Below are 26,002 nucleotides of genomic sequence, written 5' to 3' on the forward strand. Positions count from 1 at the left end.
TATCCACTGAGCCAAACCGGTTTTGGCAGTATTTTTTTTTTTTCAATTTTTAAATAAAAGATAACTTACATACAGTAAATTCACTCTTTTTAGTGTAAAGTTTTGAATATTTTCAAAAACATAGTTGTGCAGTCACTACCACAACTAAGATCCAGAACAGTTCCAGCATGCTCCACATTTTTCCAAGTGCTTTTTGGTCAACCACTCTTCCCTTCTCCAGTTCCTGGGAACCGCTGACATGTTTTCTGTCCTTATGGTTTTGTCCTTTCAAGTGTGTCATTGGCGGGGGGGGGGGGGGGGGGGGGGGCGCGCGAGGAGGGGGGGGCGGGGGGGAGCATTACAATAAAAACAATACATTTGGCATATAACATTGTATAAATTTAAGGTGCCACCATGTTACTTTGATACATTTATATATAATATGATTGCCATTATAGCAATATTTTATCACATTACATAATTTTAATACAATATTGTTATCTATTATACTGATCTCTATGGCTTATTTACTACCCATTGCAAGCTTGTACCGTTAAGCAATACCCACTTTATCTTTCCAGCCCATCCCCTGGTGACCACAATTTTACTCTCTTTTTTACAAGTTTGAGTTTATTTTATTTTATAAATAAGTGATATCAAAGAGTGCTTGTCTCTCTCTGTCTAATTTGGCTCACTTAGCAGCATGTGCTCAGTGTCCATCTATGTTGTCCATCAGGTAGCAGGATAGCCTCCTTTCTCAGGGCTGAATACTATTCTATTGTGTACACACGGACCGTATTCAAGTCTGTGTTATAAATAGAATCTTACAGCATTTAGCCTTTGGAATCAGGCATCTTTCATTTAGCACCTGCATTTGAGATTTCTCTATATTGTTTGATGATCATTTTTGCCTTTTCAAGAATGTAGTTGCTTGTTCCTATCATAGTTTCTTAGGAGTACAGAATTCTCTCATTTTTTCATCCAAATAAATTATATATATAATCTCCTTAAATTTTATTTTGGCTTATAAATTGACTTGGCTTATAAACAAGAATCTTACTGGATAATCATTTCTAGGGATTATTTTTGGGATTTTTAAAAAAATATATTTTATTGCTTTTTTACAGAGAGGAAGGGAGAGAGATTGAGAGTTAGAAACATCAATGAGAGAGAAACATCGATCAGCTGCCTCCTGCACACCCGCCACTGGGGATGTGCCCGCAACCAAGGTACATGCCCTTGACCGGAATCGAACCTGGGACTTTTCAGTCCGCAGGCCGACGCTCTATCCACTGAGCCAAACCGGTTTCGGCTATTTTGGGGATCTTTACCATAGTTCTCTACCCTCCTTTCTGCTTTCATTGGCTCTTGCTCTGGTACTTGCTTTTCTTGTTCCCACAGGTTTATATCGTTTCACTTTTGACCTATTGAAAGCTGTTAAGACTCATGCAGCTAGCCAAGTCTTAAAGAAGAAAGCAGCTAGCTCATTGTCAGGTGTTTATAATAATGTTCATTTCTTTATTCACTTACTTTTTCTTTCCTTAATCATTGATCATTCACCCGTTCCCGTAAATGGCAAAAGAAGGATGAAGAATCCAAGAATCCTAGAATTCAAAGGAACCTTTGAGATCATAAAACTAACTTTCCAATCTCCCTTCTGAGCAGATGGGAGGCGGGGCTAGGCATGTTATCCAGGAGCCTCTGTCAAGTTGCCTAAGGGCTGCATTGTATGGAAAAAGGGAATTAGCTGAAAGGTAAATGAAAAAGTCAAAAGGGCTGCTTAGAACAAAGTATCAGTTTGAAGGGGCTAGCTAGGCTGAAATGGAACAAAAACCAGGGAAGCAAGATAGGAGTGAAAATGAACAAGAGGCCTGGAGAAATTTCCTATTATTTTGGCTTTTTTTTTTTTTTTTTTACAGACAAGCAGTGAGCAGTTTAAGGAGATCTGAATGTGAAGGAGGCAATCCCCATTTGCCATAATCCTGGCTAGTGACGTTCAACATTTAAAAAAATTTAATTGACAAAAAGTTCTTTTTTTTAAATTTTGTTTTATTGCTTAAAGTATTACAAAGAGTATTACATATGTCTCCTCCCCCACCCCCTTAACATTCCCCCAGCAAAGTTCTTTCTTAACATTGAATTGGAATCTATTAATGAGTCATTATTCCCAGCTCTGCTTTTTGGACTTACACAGAATATTTTACATAGGTAACTTTTCAAATAAAACTTTCCTTTCTCAGGTTAAAAAAGCCATGTTTCTTCAGTTATACCTTATATACTATTTGCATTTATTTTACCCTTTACAGTTCTGATCACTCCTCTAGGATGCTTCTGTTGGCCAAAGTTCCCTTTAAAATGTATCCAGAGCTAAATTAACCATCCATGATTGTGGCCTGACCAACAAAGAACACATTGAAAATTTATCTCCTTTTTTCTCTAACCTAATAGTGCATTCATTTTTTTTTAATCATGTTCATTGTTACTAGAATTGTAATTCGTTTTATATAACTTGGAATTAATATACAATTTGAATAGTTTCTTTTCAATAGGATTGTATGTCTGTCAAAACTTCTTTTTTATATAGTTTAGGTTATTCAGCATGTCAAGATTTTTTAAAAATCCTGATTCTGTTATCTATGTTAAAAGTTATGTCATCCACCCGGCTATGTGGCTCAGTGGTTGAGTGTTGACCTATGAACCAGAAGGTCAGGGTTCAATTCCTGGTCAGGGCACATGCTTGGGTTTCGGGCTCAATCCCCAGTAGGGGTTGTGCAGGAGGCAACCAGTCAATGATTCTCTCTCATCATTGATGTTTTTGTCTCTCTTTCCTTCCTGAGATCAATAAAAGTATTTTTTAAAAATTATAATTTTGAGTAATGCATTTTTATAGCTCTATTCAATGATTTATGAAAAACTTTGAGCAACACACAGTTAAGATTAGAGCTTTTTCTAAACGTAGTGAGCATGGATGCTCTGACTTGTCATTCATACTTTGATGTGATTGTATACTTACCTACATACATTTGAAAGTAATCACCGTTAGCATTATAATAATGGCTAACATTCATTAAACTGTTTCAGCACTTTTCTAAGCAATTTATTTAATTGCATTAATTTAATTTTTATAATACCTTTGTAAGAAGGTACTGTTATTTCCCCATTTTATGAATGGCAGGTTATCAAGGACTGTGAAGGATCTGAGGTTTTATCCTATTTGCACACTAGTAAATTATTCTTAGCCAGTGATTGTTTTGTGGATGCTTATAGAAGACACAAGACTTCTGGGTCAGAAACAAGGGGACTTTATTACTCCTGTGACAGCATGCAGCGTGAGCTTCATATTTGTTTTGGTTCCTGTCCTCCAAGCTCCACAGAGGCTTTGCAGAGTGGCTCGATGCCATACTCTCAGTGAGTTGTCTCACAGATGAGGAACCCTAAGTTTAGGAACCCCAATCTTTTATAATGAGCTGGAAGCGAACCTTTCCTTTGTTCTGGAGGGAGAACTCATCTCTGCCTTCAAAGGCTTGATGCTATAAAAACACCCATGAAAAGATAGCCCAGAACAAAAGTTACCAGAATCTCTGCTCACAACACATTTAGAAATTCAAGAGACCCATGGAATTTGCCTCTTGTTCCAGATGTTAAAAAATGTCCCCAAACTTACACCAATAGTAAGTGTACTTACTCCAGGTTGGCCATGAGAGACTTTCTTGGTTCAGATATCATACAGCTAATGCATTTCTGTGATCCACTCATTTAGTAACATGTAAGAAAAGGAAACAAGGTTTGGTGCGGCTAATTTTTTTTCTTTTTAAATCTTTATTATTGAGAGTTTACATATGTCCCCCTTTGCCTCCATTTGACCCCCTTCTAGCGTGCCTCCTTAGTATGGCTTATTTTGAACAAATCTATGTTTATTATGGCAGGTTTTAAAAATAGATTAGTGCTCACAAACCATGTTTAGTAACCTGTTCTAGAATTTTGCTGAGGAATAGTGTCAAGATCACTGATTTCATTTTTTGGAGTCATTTTAGCTTACAAAAATAAGGCAGAGAGGCATTTGCCTCTCGTGTGTATTAAGCCTACCCTCCTGTTGTTTATATGTCTTCCAAGGTTGTCATCTGTGGTTCTGTTATGATATTTACAAGCTGCTTAAAAAAAAAATGCCTTGAAATAGTAATTCATTGGGCCTGCATACCTGAACTTATTTAAAGTGACTCATTGTCCTTAGCTTTGATTTTCTTATTAATCATATGTGATTTTCCATTTTAGTTTAATACTTTCCTTTTTGGTGGAGAACTTCTAGGCTTAAAGAAGTCTGTCTTCATCTTAATATCTGATAATAAAGTAGTCCCCTCTTATCTGTAGTTGCCTTTCCTGTGGCCAATTGAGGTTTGAAAATATTAAATGGAAAATGCCAGAAATAAACAATTTATATGCTTTAAGTTGCCTGTTGTTCTAAATAGTATGATGGAATCTCATGCCGTCCTGATCCATCCCACCCAGGATGTGAATAATCCCTTTGTCTAGCATATCCAGGCTGTATAGGCTGCTGCCCCTTAGTAGCCATCTCCATTATCAGATCCATTGTTGGGTATCATGGTGCTTTTGTTCAAGTAACTCTTAACTTTATTTAACAACTAGAGGCCCGGTACACAAAAATTTGTGCACTTGGGGGTGGGGGGGCCCCTCAGCCTGCCTATGCCCTCTTGCAGTCTGGGACCCCTCGGGGGAAGACCACCTGCTGGCTTAGGCCTGCTCCCCGGGGGATTGGGCCTAAGATGGCAGTCAGACATCCCTCTGGCAGCCCGGCAGCGCTCAGGGGATGTCCACTTGCCAGTGGGTAGCAGGCCTAAGCTGCAGTCAGACATCCTTAGTGCTGCTGAGAAGGCAGGAGAGGCTCCCACCACCACCGCTGTACTGGCAACCATCAGCTTGGCTTGTGGCTGAGCAGAGCTCCCCCATGTGGGAGCACACTGACCACCAGGAGGCAGCTCCTGCATTGAGCATCTGTCCCCTGGTGGTCAGTGTGTGTCATAGTGACCAGTCATTCCCAGTCCTTCTGCAGTTAGGGTCAGTTTGCATATTACCCTTTTACTATATAGGATAGAGGCCGGGTGCACGGGTGGGGGCCGGCTGGTTTGCCCTGAAGGGTGTCCCGGATCAGGGTGGGGGTCCCACTGGGGTGCCTGGCCAGTCTCGGTGAGGGGCTGAGGGCCGTTTTCAGGCTGGCCTGCAACTGAAGATCCCAGCCTCTTCTTCTTTTTTTTTTTTATTCTAAGATTTATTTACCTTGTATAATTGAAACATTGTTGCTGTCACTGGCGCTCCCAGCTCTGAGGCCCGGCTGGCTGAAAGCAGGAATCTGGGGTTTGTTTAGCTTCTATAATTGAAACATTGTTGCTTTCGGGCTCAGAGCTGGGCCGCGGCAGGCTGGGAACCTTGGCTTCCTCCATTACTGGAGCAAGCAAGCCTCCTGCTCACTTCAGCTGCATGGCTGCCAGCCGACATCTTTGTTGGCAGTTAATTTGCATATCATTCTGATTAGCCAATGGGAAGCGTGGCAGAGGTATGGTTAATTACCCTTTTTGTCTTTTATTAGATAGGATGGTTCCAAAGCCACTTGGATATGCCAAAGAGAATCCATAAAGAGCTTTTTTAAAAGTGAAAAGATATATAAGAAATGAACAACAATAACAATAACAAAATAGGTAGGGTTTGATACTATTCGGTTTTAAGGCATCTACTGGTGTCTTGGAATGTATCGCCCATGGATAAAGGGGAACTACTGTTTAATATTGTCACCAAGCAGTAGACTGATGTATTTTTAAATATTTTTCCCATACCTAAACAAGATCTTGAAGTGTATATATATATATATATATATATATATAAACAAGATCTTGAAGTGTGTATATATATATATATATATATATATATATATATATAAATTTTTTTGGGGGGGGGGAGGGTTTTGCTTCAGCCATTTTGAACAATTATTAAAACTTTGAGTCATGTTTCTGTACTTTTCCTGGCATGCAATATCTCTTCTGAGGCTGAATAATCCCTGTGTAACTGTGTTTTTAGATATTTTATAACTTTTTCTTTGTTAGTATCTTCAGAGACTGGGGGTGTTCATAATTTCACTTTCTGTAATTCATTATTTTAACAGAAAAGATATTTATCCCAAGCCATTTTTTTATTTTAGAGTTGATGCCAAGAAGCCATCATATATAGTAGGAATTGGCAAATTTTTCTGTAAATGCTAGATAGTAAATATAGGTTTTTTTTTGGGACAGAGGTCTCTGTCACAACTATGCTATCTATCCTATCTAATAAAAGAGAAACATGGTAATTAGCCGTACATCCGCTACCCTTCCTATTGGCTAATCAGGGCGATATGCAAATTAACTGCCAGCCAAGATGGTGGCCGGCAGCTATGCACTGAAGTGAACAGGGAGGCTTGCTTGCTCCAGTGACGGCAGACTCCAATGTTCCCCGCCTGACTCGCCGGCCTCTCAGCTGCAACTCTAAGCAACTATGTTGCAAATATAGAAGCTAAACAAAACCCCAGAAACCTGCGTTAGTCAGCCAGGCTTCAGCCAGCCAGACCGCAACATTGTATCAAATACAGAAAGTAAACAAAGCAGCAGAGGCCTCAGAGATAAAGCTGTCCCAGAATAAAAAAAAAGAAAAGAAAAAAAGGAGTGGTTGGGAACTTCAGTCACCCGCCAGCCTGAAAACGGCCTTCAGCCCCTCAGCTAGACTGGCCAGGCACCCCAGTGGGGACCTCCACCCTGATCCAGGACACCCTTCAGGGCAAACCAGCCAGCCCCCACCCGTGCACCAGGCCTCTATTCTATATAGTAAAAGGGTAATATGCCTCCCGGCACTGGGATCAGCAGAGCAGCGAGGCCTCCTGGCACCGGGATCAGCATGTCAGGGGGCAGCGCCCAAACCCCCTGATCAGCCCTGCTCTGTGCCTGATAGGGGGGAGCTCCCCAACCCCCTGATCGCCCTGCGGCTCTGTGTTTGACAGGGTGTGGCGCCCCAACCCCCTGATCGGCCCTGCTCTGTGGGTGATAGAGGGTGGCGCCCCAACCCCCTCCCCCCCACGGGCCCTGCTCTGTGTGTGACAGGGGGCGGTGCCCCAACTCCCCTATTGGCCCTACTCTGTGTGTGACAGGGGGGAGCTCCTCAACCCCCGATCGGCCCTGCTCTGTGTGTGACAGGGAGCGGTGCCCCAACCCCCCAATCGGCCCTACCCTGAGCGTGACTGAGGGTGGCATCGCAACCTCCCAATCCGCCCTGCTCTGTGCATGACAGGGGGCAGCTCCCCAACTCCCCAATTGGCCCTGCTCTGAGCCCAACCAGGGGCTGCACCTAGGGATTGGGCGTGCCCTCTGCCACCCGGGAGCAGGCCTAAACCAGCAGGTCATTATCTCTTGAGGGGTCCCAAACTGCTAGAGGGCACAGGATGGGCTGAGGGACCCCCCTTCCCCCCCAAGTGCACAAATTTTTGTGCACCGGGCCTCTAGTCTATATATAAAAGCCCAGTGACGGAAACGACTGGTCACTATGATGTGCACTGACCACCAGGGGCAGATGCTCAATGCAGATGCTCCCACAGTGGGAGCGCCACTCAGCCAGAAGCCAGGCTCACCGGGTGAGAGCCACTCCTGCCTCCGGCAGTTACAATCTCCAGTGAACAGACTGCAGTCCTGATGCCCGGGTGGTAGGGGTGTAGCCGAAATGACCATGGATCAGCCACTGCTGGCCCCTGGAACTCTCCTTTTGGACCCTGCGGCTGCACCCACCCCTTGCCTATTGCCCTCTGGGCCTCCAGATGCGGGCTCAGGAAAAACCCACTGAGGCTCTTCACGCATGTACTGCCTGGGCCGGCCCCCATCTCTAGAGCGAGCGCAGGTGAAGTCCAGCCCAGTGACCCACACCTATCTGCAGGTGAGCCCTTCGCAACTTGCACCTACCACCCGCCCCAGCCCCATCTCCTGGAAAGGTCCACATCCTGGCACCAAATACCCGCTCCTGGATCCCTGCAGAGCAGTGGTCAGCTCTGGTGGGCAGAGGGGCACCAGCAGGTGCTGGCCTGACACGTTCCGTTCGGGTAGCCCCACACTTGGGTGGGGAGTTGCGTGGAAAAATCACCCCCAATACCCTGCAGGTACAATCTACTGTGAACCGATGCAGCGTTGAATGTTCGGCCTGGGATGACACCAGCCCCCTGGAACTCCCCCTGGGCATTGGGCCCATGTTCCACCCCTTAGCTGTTGCCCTGTTCCTTTGGATGCGGAACTGAAATACTAAGAACGCATCTTACAGGGAACCACGATCCTCTCCCTCCTTCCTCCCTACCACCCTCAGCTGCCACTTCCAAGCCAGACCGGTCCCCACCTCAGGAGAGAGTCCCGGAAAATGAGAAAATCCCAATCTGAGGAGCGGGTCTCCCAGGCCTGTCCACGGCCGAGCCCATCGTGCCCTTCCTGGGCCTGGCCGGCATCTGGGCTCCTAAGTTCCCTGCGGCTCCTGGGCAGCTCCCAGGGATGGACCCCCAGCAGTGCGGTACCCAAGGATGCCCACAACTCAGCCATAAATTGCCGGGAGGCACATACCCCATAAGCCTAAAGGTACAATCTCGGGGGAATGGATGAAGCGTGGACACTTGGAGTAACTGGGATGAGCCTGATATCACCCCTGGCTCCTGGAACTCTGCCTCGGGCATTGAGATCAAATCTCATCCCTTACGGATTGCCCTGGAGCTACAGAGGAAGGCAGCAATATAAAAGTGGCCACAAGGTGGCGACTGACTATGGGGGTAAAAGTCAGAGAGATGGATCTAAAAGGTGGGAGTGTGGGCGAGAGAGCACCCCCGCCCTCCAAGATCCCCAACTTTGTATTGTTCACCTCGGAGCATCTCTTATCTAGCTCCAGCAGTGTAAAGCATCCAGCACGGCCCAATGCGTCCACCAGGGACCTCCTAGCCGGCAAGGCGTGACCCTGGCTGCAGAAGGGACATTTGGAAATATTTTTTCAAGAAATTGCTGGGAGGACAGACTCCCCACGGGACTCCCCACGGGACTTCCAGGCAGCTCACGGGGATGTGGAAACTCCCCCGGCTCGCGGGCGCTGGCTCCCGATTTTTTTTTTTTTAATGTGCATGAATCTATGCATTGGGCCACTAGTTATGCTAGTAAAAGCAGCTGCGGACAATACATAAATGAATGAATCTGGCTGTGTCTCAGTAAAGTTTATGTATGAACTCAAGTTGAATTTCATATAATTTATATATATCACAAAATAGTTTTCTTTAGATTTTTATTCAGTCATTTAAAACTGTCAAAAACATTCTTACTTTACAGATCATCCAAAATTCTGCAGTTAACCACTTTTAGCCCATGGAGACACACACACACACACACACACACACACACACACAGTTATTCATATAAATATAGACAGATATTTTTATCTCCATTACTAAAATGCATGCCATGTTTTTTCACTTGCTTGGAATATGAGCTTAATGTGGACACGGAGCACCACCAGGACACCACGCAGGCTGCAGGCACGAGGAAGATCTGGACTTCAGAGCACATCTTTGACCACCCATGGGAAACTGTTACAACAGCTGCAATGCAGAAATACTCAAACCCTATTAACCCAAGTGCGGTTGGAGTTGATGCGTTGGACAGACATATAGATCCTGGATAGCTGCACAGCCATAGATTTCTCAGCACCGAGTGGGGTCTGCCTTTCATTGTGAAATTTCTTTTTTTAAAAAAAACGTTTTTGTTGATTTTAGAGAGAGAGGAAGGGAGAAGGATAGAGCGGTAGAAACATTTATGAGAGAGAAACATCTATTGGCTTCCTCCTGCATGCCCCCTACTGTGGATCAAGCCGCAACCCCGGGCACGTGCCCTTACCGGGAATCAAACCGGTGACCTCCTGTTTCATGGGTCGATGCTTAACCACTGAGCAACATCAGCCGGGCATGAAATCTCTTACTGGTGTAGCAGGAACCAAAACATATGTGCAAGAATATTCTGTTATTGATCCTGTAGAGAAAATAGTGGAACTTAAATCCACTAATATTTCATGTACGAATATGGTTTCAGTAGATGAGAGACTTATATAAAAACCACATGCCCAGGAGCCAGTAAAAGCTGTTTTGACTCCTGAGGCCATAATCATGGTGTCAGGAGTCAGTCTCTGTAGTCATCTCAGTGGACTGATGGCAAGTATGATATCTTCAAATGCTAATAAACGCAGAGAAACAATGGAATGGGTAATGCTGAGACTAAGAATTGACAGCTCCAGCAAGAGGGAGCATAATGACACCAAAGGCAGCAGCAGCATTTGTAGAGAAATGATAAAAGTTGGTCCACAACACCCAGTCCTCCAGATCTCTACTAGCGGGCATTACATTTATTTATTATTTAAAAATACAACTATATTTTAGGTAGGATATTTTTAATAAGCTGAAGAGAGGCTATGTGACTTGCTTAAAATGAAGAGGTGCAGGGTTGCTAAATGAAGGGGATCACCTGAAATTTTTAAAAATTTACATGACCTTCTAAGAATTGTGTGACAGAATCTTTCATGAAGTTCTTCCCATTTCACTGATATTAAGTCCAAAGTAGTAATTCTCCTTAGTGCTTTTTAAACCTTCAGAGAAATGATGTTATTAGTAAGACAATAATTTATTAGATTCTCATCTTTAGTGATTATTTGTATTACAATATAAGTCTGGATAATAAAGTGCAATGATCAGCTGAGTCATCAGTGGTCTAGGTAGTGAACTGAGAACAACATTCACTTCCTTTTCTGGGAGGTCAGGCCAAAGCTAAAATGTCAGGAAGGCCCCCAAACAGGTAGAACAGTCCTGTATCAGCGTTACAACTAGCAAATTTAAGCATGAGACAAAGCTTTGGTACAACCTGAAGCTTTTAATACTCTTTCATATGTGAGGATATGGGTGGACCAGAGTCCTAGGTACAATTAGATGAGTTAATTATCTGGCTGGAATTGACAACTTGAAAGCTGATCACATCAGGGCTGTTTAACTAGGTTTACTTCTGTGCTTATGGTGGCCCTTTAGCTAAGTTTTATTGTTTATATGTTCTGGTATGTATATATATATATATATAAATTTCATTTATTTTTTGTTAAAAATAGGATATTTTTAACAAAAAGATATTCTTTCTATTGACTTTTTAGAGAAGAAGGAGGTGTGTATGGGAGAGAAAGAGAGAGAAACATCGATGTGGGAGAGATGTTGGTTGCCTCCTGCACTGGCCTCCATTGGGGCTGGGGATCAAACCTGCAACTGAGGTACATGCCCTTGACTGGGATTCAAACCCTAGACATGTTGGTGCAAGGGCTTATGCTCTAACCATTAAGTACACTAGCCAGGGATTTATATATTTTTTAAGATAACTAAACCAACCTTACAGAGTCTATCTCAGGGAATGTTTCTGTTATTCTTTTATATAAACATAGATTATACAATCTTAGATGGGGGAGATGGGAGAATGGAAGAAAAAACTAAGAAGAATGATATTCATACCTGTGCAGCTTATAATAGCTAATATTTGGAAACAGCCCAAGTGCCCATCAGCAGTGGATAAAAAAGCTGTGGTACATTTGCAAAATGGAATACTACTCAGCTGTAAAAAAGAAGGAACTCTTACCATTTGCAACAGCATGGATGGACCTGAAGGGGATTATGTTAAGTGAACCAAGCCAGTCAGAGAAAGATAAGTATCATATTATCTCACTCATATGTTGAATCTAATGAACAAAATAAACTGATGAACAAAATAGATCCAAAGATACACAAGCATGAAACAGACTGTGGAATCTCAGGGAAGGTGGGGGTGGGTGGGTGGGTTGGTGGGAAGAGATTAACCAATGAACTTGTATGCATATATGTATAGCCCATGGACACAGACAATTGTGTGGTGAATGTCTGGGCGGGCAGGTGTGGGGTGGAGCAGTCAATGGGAAAAACAACAAAGGAGACATCTATAATACTTTCAATAATAAAGATAAATTTCAAAAAGCAGGAGAATGAGGAATAGTAAAATTCTTTTCCTTGATGTTCTTTCTTTCTTGCTATGGGCAGATCCACAATACTTAGCTAGATGTAGACTATTTGACTCTTTTTATTCTTTAGAATACACATCTCTCTTTTGGAAAGAGGCTTGATTCACAGATAATATTTGTTGCTTTATCATACGTAAGAGTTGTAAATGGAACAACATCAGATTTTTTTTCTTGAAATTAAACTTTTCTTCTTTTTTACTGTTTAATATCTTGAGGAGGCAATATGTGGTGTTTGATTCCCAACTAATCTATAATTCCCATTCCCTCCATCCTCCTCCTCTGAACTCATCTTGAATTTTTATCTTATTATTTTAAAGCTCAGAAAACACACTTCTATCATATAATATTGAATTTATTTGTGAAATAACTTAGTTCAGAATTATACCTCTGAATCTTAAAAGTATCTTTAAAAATCTTTATTGTTGAGAGTATTATAGATGTCCCCCTTATTTCTCCATTGCCCCTGTCTACCCAATTCCCATTCCACCCCAGATCCTCACCACTCTATTGTCTGTGTCCATATATGCATATAAGATCTTTGATTAACATTTCCCCCTCAACCCAACCCTGTTCTCCCCCTTCCCTCTGAAATTCATCAGTTTGTTCCATGTTTCCATTCCTCTGATTCTATTTTATTCACCAGTTTATTTTGTTCATTTATTTTGATTTATAGCTTCAATTGTTGATAGATATGTATTTATTGCCATTCTATTATTCATGTTTTTCTTTTTTTTCTTCTTCTTCTTCTTCCTCTTCTTAAAGGATACCCTTCAACATTTCATGTAATACTGGTTTGGTGGTGATGAACTCCTTTAGCTTTTTCTTGTCTGTGAAGCTCTTTATCTGACCTTCAATTCCAAATGATAGCTTTGCTGAGTAGAGTAATCTCGGTTGTATGTCCTTACTATTCATCACTTTGAATATTTCTTGCCACTCCCTGCTGGCCTGCAAAATTTCTGTTGAGAAATCAGGTGACAATCATATGTCCCTTGTAGATACCTAACTGCTTTCCTCTTGCTGCTTTTAAGCTTCTCTCTTTGTTTTTAACCCTTGGCATTTTAATTATTCTTTGTCTTAGTGTGGGCCTCTTTGGGTTCCTCTTGTTTGGGACTCTGTACTTCCTGGACTTGTCTATTTCTTTCACCAGATAGGGGAAGTTTTCTGTCATTTTTTTCAAATAGGTTTTTAATATCTTGCTCTTTCTCTTCTACTTCTGGCACCCTCATAAATGAGAATGTTAGTATGCTTGAAGTTGTCCCAGAGGCTCCTTACCCTATCTTCATATTTTTGGATATTTTTTTTCTTTTTGCTCTTCTGATTGGGTGTTTTTTGCTTCCTCATATTCAAAATCATTGATTTTATTCTCAGAATCCTCTACTCTACTGCTGAGTCCCTTTAAATCAGTGGTCACCAACCGGTAGTCTGTGGACCACTGGTGGTTTGTGAGATCCAAAAGCTTGGCGACTGTTGCTTTAAATGATTTTTTATTTCAGTAGTGTATGCTTAATTTCTGACTTGTCTTTTCCATGTCTTTGACTTTTTCACTAAGATCCTTGAAAATCTCACAAAGTCCCTTGAAGCTCTCCTTAAGATCCTTGAGTAACCTTATAACCATGGTTTTGAACTCTGTTTCCAGTAGTTTACTTGCTTTCATTTCTTTCATTTGTGACATGTTTCTTTGTTTCCACATTTTGGCTGCTTGCCTGTGTTTGTTTCTGTGTATTAGGAAGAGCTGTTATGTCTCCTGAAATTGGTAGAGTGGCTTTGTATAGTAGGGCCCACTGCTCAGCCTCTCTAGTTACCTGAGCTGGGAAGTCTAGGTGTGCCCCTGTGTGGGCTGTGTGTCTTGTATTTGAGCTTTGATTGCATCACTGGGAGAAGTTGAACTCCAGGCCAATTGACTGTGAGGACCAGCTGCAGCTACAGTGTGAGAGCTGCTGTGCAGGAGACACCCCTATGGAGAAGGACTTCAGTAGGACTTTGGTGCACACTGAGGCTGCCCCTTGAATGTGTCACTTGTGGATGTATAGAGTTGTAATCTAATATGATCTGAAACTGTCCTGGTTTCTGTCCTGGTGCACTGGCTCTAGGGCCTCCCAGGAGGTGCAAAGTCAGCCACTGCCTGGGGCCAACCAGCAGGAGCTACAGAGATATGTGAAGATGGCTGCTACTTGTATTGGGCTTGCAAAGTGCCCAGGTGAGGCCAAATTGTGAAGCAAGGCAGGTTGGTGCTATGGCTGGGTCTTGGGACTTTCATTGATAGGTTTGGAGTAAACTGACACCAGCTGCTGCTTGTTTGAGAGATTTTAGCAAAGTCTGAAGCCTGAGCCAGGACAGGCCATTCATATGGAAAAGCTGCACAGCAAACAGCTTTGGTGAAGCTGCAAATTGGATGGGGTGGGGTCTCACGGAATCACCAGATTGGAGTAAGCAATGTGAGCCAGGCTGATGGAGACTCAGATATGACTGCCAGTCAGCTCTGTGATGAGGAAGTTCCCAGCATGGGAACAATGACCCCTGTGAGCATCCCTGTCTGGGAAAAAGCCGCCTCCAACATCCTGCCTTGATGCCAGACAATACAGTTCCTTCCCATATGTGTCTGTGCTCCCCAAAGCTGCCAGGCACTGGAGCTCAGAGGGATTGAGTCCTAATAAGTTTGTGTGCCGGCCTTGTAAGAGGAACGCCTGGGTCTTCATTAGCCTCTGTGTCACTCCGCCACAATCCCAGCTGGTTTTTACAGACTGTAGTTACAGGAAATTCTATTTCCAGCTCTGGAACTCTGGGCTGGGGAGTCTGGTGTGGAGCTGGGACCCCTTACTCCTCATAGGTAGCCTCTGCAGAGACCATCTCCTTCCTGATTAAAAAATTGCACACACGGGTGTCAAACCAGCTCAGTACGGGCCTCCACTCCTACTATCCATCTCAATGTGCTTTTTCTTTACTTCTCTAGTTGTAGGACTTCCATTCAGCCAACTTTCAGACAGTTCTGAATGATGTTTGTTCTGTATTTTAGTTGTAATTTTGATGTGATGGTGGGAGGCAGCACATACCGGCCATCTTCTTTTCTGGGTCTTAAAAGTTTTTGCTTCACTGGCATAGGTGTTTGCTATTGTGTTGAATGCAAAAAAGGTCTTTATATGGTGTAGTACGAGTTACTTTACCAAAGTTGTGGTCAGAACCACTTTCAAAAGAGAGAGATTTCAAAGTAAAGCATGAAAAATACAGCAAATCTCTTTTAGAGTTAAGACAACAATAAATGAAATATTTTGAGTCAAGCCTTGGCTGTATGAGAAAATACATGCAAGCCTGTTGTTTTATTACATTACTTACAGTATTTGTGTGATAAAAAAACAAACAAACCCAAAAGTGCAAAAAGTCTTACTACAGTCATGTATGGGAACTGCTTGGATATGCATAAGTATTAAGTTTTTCCACAGAGAGTGACATTATCTTTTTTAATTTTTTGGAAAATGTTAATAGAGGATGAGGAAATATAGCTAGAGGTAAAAAAATATTGTTTTATGACATAGGCGGTGCAAATATAAGAAAGATTTAATTGAAAAACTACTATTATGCATATTTTTAGACTTCATTTCCATAAGTAAAGAGCTATACTATTACTTTTCTTTTATAATTACATTTTCCAACAGGAATATTTAGCCGTTGTAACCAGCTGTTAATTACTTTATATTTCAATATGGGGTGGTATAAGTTAAGATGAATATAGTGTCTTTTTGATGAGGCAGTTGAATTCTCCCTTGAAATTGTGACACCAAGCTAAATATATTTGTTATTTGAAGAAATTATCTTTTATTGCTAGAAAATAAAAACATTTTTTTAAAAAAGAAATCTAGTATGTTTTAACAAGTTTATAAAATGTTATAGGCAATGCTGTTGAGGAAATAGCTAAATTATATTTTAAATAAGTAAAAAATTCATTTGTGATACATTTACTGGTCATAAGAATTATTTGGGGAAAACTGTTAAAATGTTGATTTCCAGGTCTGACCTCTCTAGAGCTACTAATAAAACTTAATAATCTAGGTCAAAGTAAAATATCACATGGTGTTTCTAAAGCATTTTCTTCAAGAAAATAAGGAATTGAAATAGAACCCAAATTTCATTGGTCATCAGAAATAAGGTTGTGATTTGGAATATAAAATATATAAACTACTGTTCTAAGAATAAATTTATTTTATTTTATTTATTTTTTTTTTTTAAAAAATATATTTTATTGATTTTCTACAGAGAGGAAGGGAGAGAGATAGAGAGTCAGAAACATCGATGAGAGAGAAACATCGATCAGCTGCCTCCTGCACATCCCCCACCGGGGATGTGCCCGCAACCCAGGCACATGCCCTTGACCGGAATCGAACCTGGGACCCTTCAGTCCGCAGTCCGACGCTCTATCCACTGAGCCAAACCGGTTTTGGCTAAGAATAAATTTATAACATCTAAAAATTTTAACAAAATTTTCACTTCCAATATTTTTATTGATCTGATGAATACTTTGAGTTTTCTATTAACTAAAAAAGGTCTGCAAATTCACATATAGAAACCAATTGCAGAAAGGAAAGAATACAGTCAGCATCCCTTAAAATAAGACTGAGAGGGAAAGGAGGAGGCAGAGAGAAAGAAATAACTGGAGGTAGTTGTGTTGTGTGGCTGTTTAAAACAACATATGTGTAAATTCTTACTGTGACATTTCAGGTAAAATTTTTTTTTGTCTTTTTGTATTTGTTTAGCTCAATTTATGCAGTATCATGGTGGTTGGCTTAAATTGTACACATAATAAGATGAAGATTTGGGAATTACCTGAAGAATTTCAGTCTTTTTGAATCAAACATATTTGCAGTGTAGACAGCCTTCTAAGTTTGTCAGTTGACTGTTTGGAGTTGGGAATAATATTTACATGGATACAGAGTGATCTAAATATTGATTAATTTGCAATGAAAAAATATTTGTTCTAATATTAGTATTTAAGACAGAACATGAATTTAGTTTATTTCTTTTAAATGCTTGTGGTTGGTACAACCTAATTCAGGGCTGTTTCTTGTTTTCCAAATACTCCATTTTCTCAGAGAATTTCCTAATCACCTGGTTTCTGAACTGAGTTCCTCCAGTCTCCCTCAGGAAATGGGTCATCACATTTTTTTCTGTGTTGACAAGGGAAAATAATTTATAATTTGAGGTACAGTTTTGTATTTGGGGGTAGGTTAGGCACTTGAGCATGGAATTCTAGTTTTATAATATAGCTGATAAAGAAGGGAGAGACAGAAATAAAGGAAGAAGAGGTAAATAGGACTACCTCACCTTTTGTCCAGCAGTAAACATGCAGTATGGACTGGCTTGGAGTGCAGCTGTAGCAAGAGAACGTGGTTTGGTTACAGGCCCCATCTTCAGAATGCAGCTAGCTGGAGTCCATGGTCAGTGCGGGGGGCAAGAGCCAAAATGAGTGATCACCCTTAGAGCACTACTTAACCAGCCAAGACAAAGCAGACCCAAAAGGAGGGGAAACAAGAGTGAGTCTTTTTTCTGCTGAATTCAGATATCTATCAAGAGTTCTGTAATGACCCAATTATGGACACTTGAATAACAATATTAGCATACTTTATTTGTAAACATTTTATAACTAATAAGGCTCCATGTTCTTGAATTGGGGTTTTGAACTAATTCTGCAATATAATTATGTCAGATTTTATATTAAATATTCAGTGCAGATGAGGAAATAATATAAATTATTTACCCAAAGTTATGTGACTAGAAATTAGCAAAGCCATGAGTGAGAGAGTCACCTCAGACTCCTTAGTCTAGTACTCTTTTTTTCGTATGTATCACATTGCTTTTCATGACTTTAGCACCCTATCTTCACAACACCTCTTAGGTGTTAACTGCCTGGAGGACAAAGCCATGTCTTCTATTTTGTAGCTCTTTGTAGTACAGGTGCTCCTAGTGGAGGCCTACCAGGAATATTTGTTAACTGAAATGTGGATTTGACATTATGGCAAGAGGAGGGCTTGGCATTAGGCAAATGGAGAGCAACTCCCAGGCTTAGCCATATGCTGGCCGTGTGACTTAGTGAAAATTGTTTGCTCGCTGAAACTACTTTTCACACTTGTAAAATATGGATTAGAATTCTATATAGTATTTTTGTATGAATTAAAAATAATATTCATTAAAATCCCCACATGGTATCTGCCGTACAGAGCCCTCCTTTCAACAGTAACAATGGGTCTTATGACTGTCCTTTTTCCTAGCTCCTCTCCCCACTTTTTTTCTGTAGGAGTATTTTGTTTGTTAGCCTAGTTTTGTATGTTTTTCATCTTAATAAATAGAGTACTAGGGTTTAGGATGGGGCAGCTGTTTTGCTAAGGGAGCATCCTCATACCAGACCTCATGAATTCTGAAGAGCTAGAAGAAAGGGAAATATGCAATTTACCAGAAGCAAATACATTGTGTTCCTATTTCTTGCTCCCTTTAGTCAGGGAGTTAAGTTATAAACATCTGATCCAGATATACCCTTTAGTGGAAAAATCTGACTTCATGGATGTTCTCAGAAATTAAATATTGTCTCTGCCTGAACCAGCATCTACTTGGAAACCTGAAACTTAAAAATTAATTTTGAATTTTGTTTGTGGTATTTGCAAGTGAAGTTATATTGTTTATTCATGAGATTCTCTGAAGCTATTAGCTGTGGCATAACTAGATGTTGCCCCGTTTTATTTTAAGATTGTTTCAGTTTTGCAGCATTTTCTTTTTTATGTTTATCAAAGTCTTGGATCTTATTGCTTGGCTTGAAATATGATGTTTTTAGATTAATAAAATCATCATTCTAATGAAGCTTTATTTTTTGGAGAATATGTTTTATAAACTTATATAATAAATTTAAAAGAGTTTGTAGTGAGTATCATTTTTAAAATAATATATTTTTATTGCTTTCAGAGAGGAAGGGAGAGGGAGAGAGAGATAGAAACACCAATGATGAGAGAGAATCATTGATACCGGAGATCAACCACCGAGTCTCACAGGCCTGGTATCATTTTGACTCTCCTGCTAGCATTTTTCTTGCATTCCACTAATGGATTTGGATAAAATCATTTCCATGTTATTTAACTCGGTATCTTCGGTCATTTCTTTTGCAAGGTTGCTGCTCTCCTGTTCTGAGAGTCTCTTTCTGGACCTACAACTAAGCTGGGAATTTTACATTTAACTTGGCTATGTTTTAAATTTAGAAGCCAATTTTCCTAATTCAGAAATGGAGTAATTTCCTATTTTTATAGTAAAGCTAATTAATTATTCATTTCTGTTGGAATTAGAATTCTCTCCTTGGTGTCTGATGGCCCAGACCATTTTATTCTGTGATGTGAGCTCTTCACAGAGCAGCGCCGTCACCCTACAGTACACTGCCCTATGTACATGATTGATACCATTTTACATGTGCATGTTGAGAAAATTAGGTTGATAATATTGGACTTTTATGGGTTTCAGGCACTGAGGAAGAGCATTGTTTTTATTTAAATTTTTAAATAATTGATACTATTTCAGATTTATCCCATTCCCCAACCACTTGCCCCCTCACCTCCACCTAGCGACCTCCCCTTCGCCGCCCCCCCCCCCCCCCCCCTGCCCCTGGGCCCTCACCACACTATGGTCTGTGGAGGAAGAGCATTTTGTGAATACTTTCACACTGTGTCTCTTTCCTTCAGTTCTAGGAAAATACTATTGGACAATTTAGTCAAAACACAATTTCCTTTCTCATTTGTCTGGAAATAATTATTTATTGAGGAGATATGTCCCCAGTGGAAGAAGGGTTTGGTAAGTGGTACATATGCTTTAGCTTATTGATATTAGGAGCATATTTCAATGATCCCCCAATAGAAAGCACGTGCTCAAAAAGTGGCTACTGTGTGTCCTTAGTAACTATTTTTAAACAAATATTGTGTTATGGGAGGGGCTTCATTTCAAGTGGGAATAATGGATAAATTTAAACAAATACGCATGTTGCGTAATAGTATTTTTTAAGATTTAGTTTAGCCCTAGAAATCCTATTCCCAAAATATAGAAGCTTGGGATTCTATTATACTTACTTTAGTAAAATCCTAAAGTAAATATATGGTGAAATTAGTGTTAAGTAATTAAATGTGAATTTAGCAACTAGAGAAAAACTAAACTACTTAGACAAGTCACATCCCTTGATAAGAATGCCAATGTATTTGACTTCTTTACTTTTTTTCCATATGCTTGCCACATTCATTGTTTATTTCACTAAAAGAAATTTTATGAACCAAGTTGACTGTTCAACAAAAGTTTAGCATTTTAATGTTTGTTTTGGGGACATAGCCTCCTTTTGGTTTGTAGCTTCAGGCTTGGCCTCTTTAGAATTAATTGACCTGATTTTATAAAGCATTACTTAATCCCAGTTTAGACATGAAATTTGATTTCATACCAAGACCAGTGGCTGCCACAGAGTGTGGTGCAGTTCCGAGTGCACACAGACCTGCTGTTCCTCATCCGCAAGCAGAGCCTGCTCTCCTCTAAAAGCAGCCATCGGGGTTTCAGTAATTCTCCTTCTTCTTTTTTCTTTTTTTTGTTTTTGTTAATACTTTTTTTTGGCAAGATACTGTGATTTCTTTAGAGTTTCAAAACTATTTTTTTTTTTTTTTTGGTATGCAACATAGTATTGTTTTTCCAACCATTAGACCTGATTATTCTTAGAAGTTATACCTTAGATTTAAAATTAAGGTGTTTAGGATTGTATAAAAATACAGATTACTTATGTATTTTTAAATGTAAGAATTAGATTGCATGCTTTAGGTAGTCTTCATACACAGAATTTCATTAGTACAGCTAATTTAGGAACATTAAACAATCATAATATTTTTTAGTCTCCTAGTTTTGCATCATAAATTTATCTGTGTTATATGCTAAAATCTTTTTGTCAAATTACAATTTATCAGCAGACTAGTGTTACTCAGAAATTAACTTCTATATGCCTAAATACCTATATTAGTTTAAAGATGTTTGATTTAATTGCTATGTTGAATTTTCTTAAAACTAGGTTTCATAGAATGATGTACTATATGTAGCAATATTTGTCTGCCTTGCTTTTAAGGGGAAAAATGGACCTGCACATTTAACACATGAAGCACTCACAAGAATATAATTTAATAAAATAATAAACATAAGAATACCAAAACTTTAGATATTTTACTTGATTTTTTTTTTTTTTTTTTTTTTTTAGGAAATAAGTACTTTGTAGTCCTCATTGTATTGTAAGTTGTATTCAGTGAGTTAGATACCAAAGACATGTCAAGACTTTTGTTGTCCTGCAATTTTGCTTGCTTTAATAAAATCAGGGGGTTAAAGAGTACATTTTGAAAGTTTATCTTTCTAACAAAATTAGGAGTACCTAAAGAGACTTTAGATTGATTTTGTGAAAGAGAAGTAGATGAGTCACTTAAATTTTGTATCTTTAAGAAATCAAGAACTATGATAGTCACTGTAGAATTAGAAAATGCTATATGCTTTAAATGTTACCTTAAATAATAAATGCAGATTTAAGGCATTCATTCATACTGTAGCTGTTCTCTTAAAAATTATCTATTTTTACTAAAAATTATTAAAGGGAAAAAATTCTCCAAAGTGACATTGTGTTTTTTAAAGGTGTATATAATTTATTTGTCAGAGCAATTATAGTCTTAATTTCATTTGAATGAAAATTTCATATTTAAGATAGAGACCTCTTTTATTTCCATGAGAGATTTAAGAATTTAGATTTTTAGCATTTACTGTGACATATGGTACATTTTCTGTCCTATTTTGTATACCAGCCCATTAAGAAGGGAAAGTGAAGTAAGTAATCTAAAAATAACTCTGCTGTTGGCCTAATTTAACAACAACAAAAAAAGTCTTCTGTGCATAAGTAAAGTTTCACATTTTGTCTTTCTTGGTGGAAAATCTCTGAAGAATTTTGCCACCTACTCACAGAACAACATCTTGTTTGGCATCCTAGCTGTAGCTAGAAAGGCTGTTTTGATGTTTTATAGTTATGTGTGTTAGCCCTAGCCATAGTACAAATCCTGTCAGTCCATAGGGACCCCCTTAACTGATTATAGTTCAGCTACCCCTCAAGTTACATGTGCATACACCTTTTTCCAAAACACATTCATTTTCACAAAACCTTACAATCTTGAATTGAATTTAAATAAAAAGTACATCTTTAATCACAAGAAGTATAGTCAGGTATTTAAAAGTTTAATTAAAAATTATTATTTTGCTGATTTAACTCATCTTTATTTATTTATTTATTTTAAAAACACAATTTCTTCTTTTAAAAAAATATTTTTATTGATGTCAAAGAGGAAGGGAGAGGAAGAGAGAGATGGAAACATCAATGATGAGAGAGAATCATTGATCGCCTGCCTCCTGCACGCCCCACACTGGGAATCGAGCCTGCAACCCAGGTATGTGCCCTTGGCTGGAACTGAACCTGGGATCCCTCAGTTCGTAGGCCGATGCTCTATCCACTGAGCCAAACCAGCTAGGGCAACTCATCTTTAAATTATGTTGTTATAGGCATCCTAAAATAGTAACAACTTGTAAAGTTAAAATAACTTTAATGAATTTCTTTTATCTTTACCTTTTCTTTGGTGAATTATTCTATTTTGTTTATATTATTTACTCTCTTCAGATGAATATTTTTATCCTTTTTAGCATTTCTTGTCATGCTCATTGAAGTCCTTGGTATAGAAACCAGATGATAATGGTTCTCTTTTTGAGCTTTAAGATTTTAGGCATGTGGACACTTGTGTGGTAATACGTTCAATATTGAGTAGAGGTACAGAGTGCCTCAAGAGCTTGTTAATGGGACATCAATAGTGGAATGATGTATTTGTTCCTGGTGGGAGAACTGATTGGCCCTAATGTTTTTAAAAGGCATTTGCACTTAAATTCAAATGAATTTTTATTCCTTCCATGAGAGTTTTAACAATTTAGGAATGAGCATTTGCTGTGGCATATGGTGCATTTTAAATTTTAAAATACTTTTGAATTCTATGTAAGTATTCATTCACTGATATGTTGGACTAGTCTGAGCTTAGAACTCCCATAAAGAATGTCTTAGCTTTTATAAATATAATTTTGTTAAAGATTAGCATGGTTCCAGTATTAGAAAGATTTGGAAAAAGGAAAAGTAACAGCCCTATTACAGAGCTAGTATGGTAGTTTGTTATATCTTTCACCTGCCATGAATCATACCTCCTAGTATCCCCAGGCACCCCCAGTGATTCTGGCTCGTGTATGACTTTGGCCAGTGGTACATAAGCAAATGTAATGCAAGTTGAGAGTTGGTAAGTGCTTGCACAGTGGAGCTTTCCTTCTTGGAATGCTGCTGTTACCATGTGAAGAACACTGGTCCATCCTCCTTGAAGATAAATGACCCTATGGAGAGAGCTAGTCTTTTCAAGGACAAGCAGGGCCAAGTGAGCTCTGTCCACCCTGACCTACCAGGTGAATGCAGCGGCACGAGTGAGCCCATGCCAGGTCAGTAGAAGATCCACACCGCTAACTCACAGAATTGTCAGAAATAACGAATTGTTTTAAGCCACTAATTTGGGGGTGCGATGTTTGTAATTCAGTAATCAATAAAGGATACAGGAATTTCTCCAGATATGGTACATAATGCAGTATACAAAATCAAAACAATGGACGATGTATACCAGAACCAAAAACATACTAGAAACCCTTTGTTAAGGTTCCAATTTTCCTCTGAGATTTCTGCTAGTTAATGTGGAATATAGTTAGTTATAGAATATACATTTTTAAAAAGAAGGAGGAATAGCAATCATCAGGAAAGGGAACACAGTTTCTTATACTAAATTCTAAAAGAGATTTCTCATGTCAGGCCTTTCATGGGAGTAATCTATAATAATAAAAGCATAATATGCTAATTAGACTGGACATCCTTCTGGACGAAGCTGGGGATGCGAGGGAAGCCCGGTTCTCAGGTGACAGAGGGAAGCTGGTGCCGGCAGTCAGGGAAAGGAAGGCCTACTCTTGCACGAATTTCATGCATCGGGCCTCTAGTAAGTTATATAGGAGGCTATATCCTTGACCACATTCCAGCAACAGATTTTCTGAAGAATCTCTTATTGTCTATTTCTCTAAAAACCAAAGATATATCATCAAAACACAACTTCATGAGTGTGATTATTAAAGGGACTAAGATGTGTAGTACTCTTCTTTATTTCGTTATACAGTTACTGATTTGACTTTAGTCATTTCTATAACTTCAGTTAAATCCTTTGAAATAACTCTGAATTTATATTTTTAATCCCTAATTTCTCCTTTGTGCCTGCTTCCTACAGTGTTCTGTTAATCTCTTCCTTTCTTCTCTGAGTTTCTAGGTTGGAATGCAAAATATTGCTTTCTTTCAAGATGCTTAAATTGTGTTAGTTCTAGGTCCAAAATGCCTTATTTTTATTGATGTTCAGCTCCCGGAATGAATCTAACAATAATGGTTAGTTGACTTGAGAGTCTGTTTGTCTGAAAATATTGTAGTTATATTATTCTGAAATTTTGACATGTATTAGAAAACCAGAGTTTGAAAACAGTAACCAAATGGCTGAAATCATGGAAAAACTGAAATAAAGAAAATGAAATAGAGGTCTTTACTTTAAGCCACGGGTCCTCAAACTACGGCCCGCGGGCCACATGCAAATACAAATATTGTATTTGTTCCCGGTTTTTTTTTTTTTTAATTCAAAATAAGATATGTGCAGTGTGCATAGGAATTTGTTCATAGTTTTTTTTTAAACTATAGTCCGGCCCTCCAACGGTCTGAGGGACAGTGAACTGGCCCCCTGTTTAGAAAGTTTGAGGACCCCTGCTTTAAGCAATAGAAAATTTATGAACTTTGTGTGAAATAGAAAATAACATAGTATACAATTGTGTGTTTTTTCTTTTGAATCATTGAATGCTAAGTGCTCATTTAACTTCCTAAATATTATCACATTATCAGCATTTGTTTGGCCTAATGCAGTAAGTCTCCTGAAATATGTATTAATTGTACATATTTTTGGTGTGTAGCTTTTTCTAAGTTTATCTTTTCTTCCCTGCTATATCAGAGCCTACCAGAGTGTAAGCACATGGTAGCTACTTAATATATATTTGTTCAATTTATGAATGAGCTCTTCATGGATACTTTTATGCCTTTTTAGTAGATTCTCTAACATAGCAGCCAGAATGATGCTTATAAAATACTTATTTTCGTATTAGCCCTCATTTTTCTATGACCAAAAGTCTATTGGTTGCACATTTTGGAGTTATGAATTTAAAAATACACACAGTGGCTCACATAAATCCTGAATAGTTTGAGAAGTTAACACATAACACCATTGGAGCAAATCCAGATACAATTTGCAGAGTCAGCCTTAAGGCCCTGAGGGAGGGAATTAGTCTGTGGGTTGCTCTGTCTCATGGGTAACAGTCTTCAGAGAGCCATCAAGGACTGGGCCAAGGAATCTAGTGAGGAATCAGATAAGCAGAAGCAGTTTCAGGGAAGAAAACTGCCATCATTTCTGCCTTATAATGTCTTTCTTTACTTTTATTTCTTTTCTGGACTTGCTTTTTGCAAGCCATAATAAAGACATCATAAAAAATAATAAATGGAATACAGAAGTGACAAAGAGAAAATAAGGTTACTAAGATTAGAATATTATTACAATTAGAAATTGAATTAAAAGCTGAAAATATTTAAGGTATTCAAAGTAATAGCTTACTGATATTTAAAATGATAGCTATAAATGATAACAAAAATGATTGGGATAATTCAGAAAATAAGGTTAAAAGTGAAAAGTTAAAAAAATAAAAATGTGATACTTAAAAATAGAAGCTGATAGAT

General features: G+C 39.2%; 1 protein-coding gene and 1 pseudogene across 1 annotated transcript in view; both read left to right on the plus strand.

Moving 5' to 3' along the window:
* FOXP2 (forkhead box P2) overlaps positions 1–26,002 on the plus strand; it is a 698,448-nt gene that overhangs the window by 13,188 nt on the left and 659,258 nt on the right. The gene's annotated exons all lie outside the window — the stretch shown is intronic.
* LOC139016741 (PRELI domain containing protein 3B-like) lies at positions 9,484–10,367 on the plus strand (annotated as a pseudogene).

This window comes from Myotis yumanensis, unplaced genomic scaffold, assembly GCF_028538775.1.
Source record: "Myotis yumanensis isolate MYYU_CA2020_CCGP unplaced genomic scaffold, mMyoYum1.0.hap1 SCAF_9, whole genome shotgun sequence".
Classification (NCBI taxonomy): domain Eukaryota; kingdom Metazoa; phylum Chordata; class Mammalia; order Chiroptera; family Vespertilionidae; genus Myotis; species Myotis yumanensis.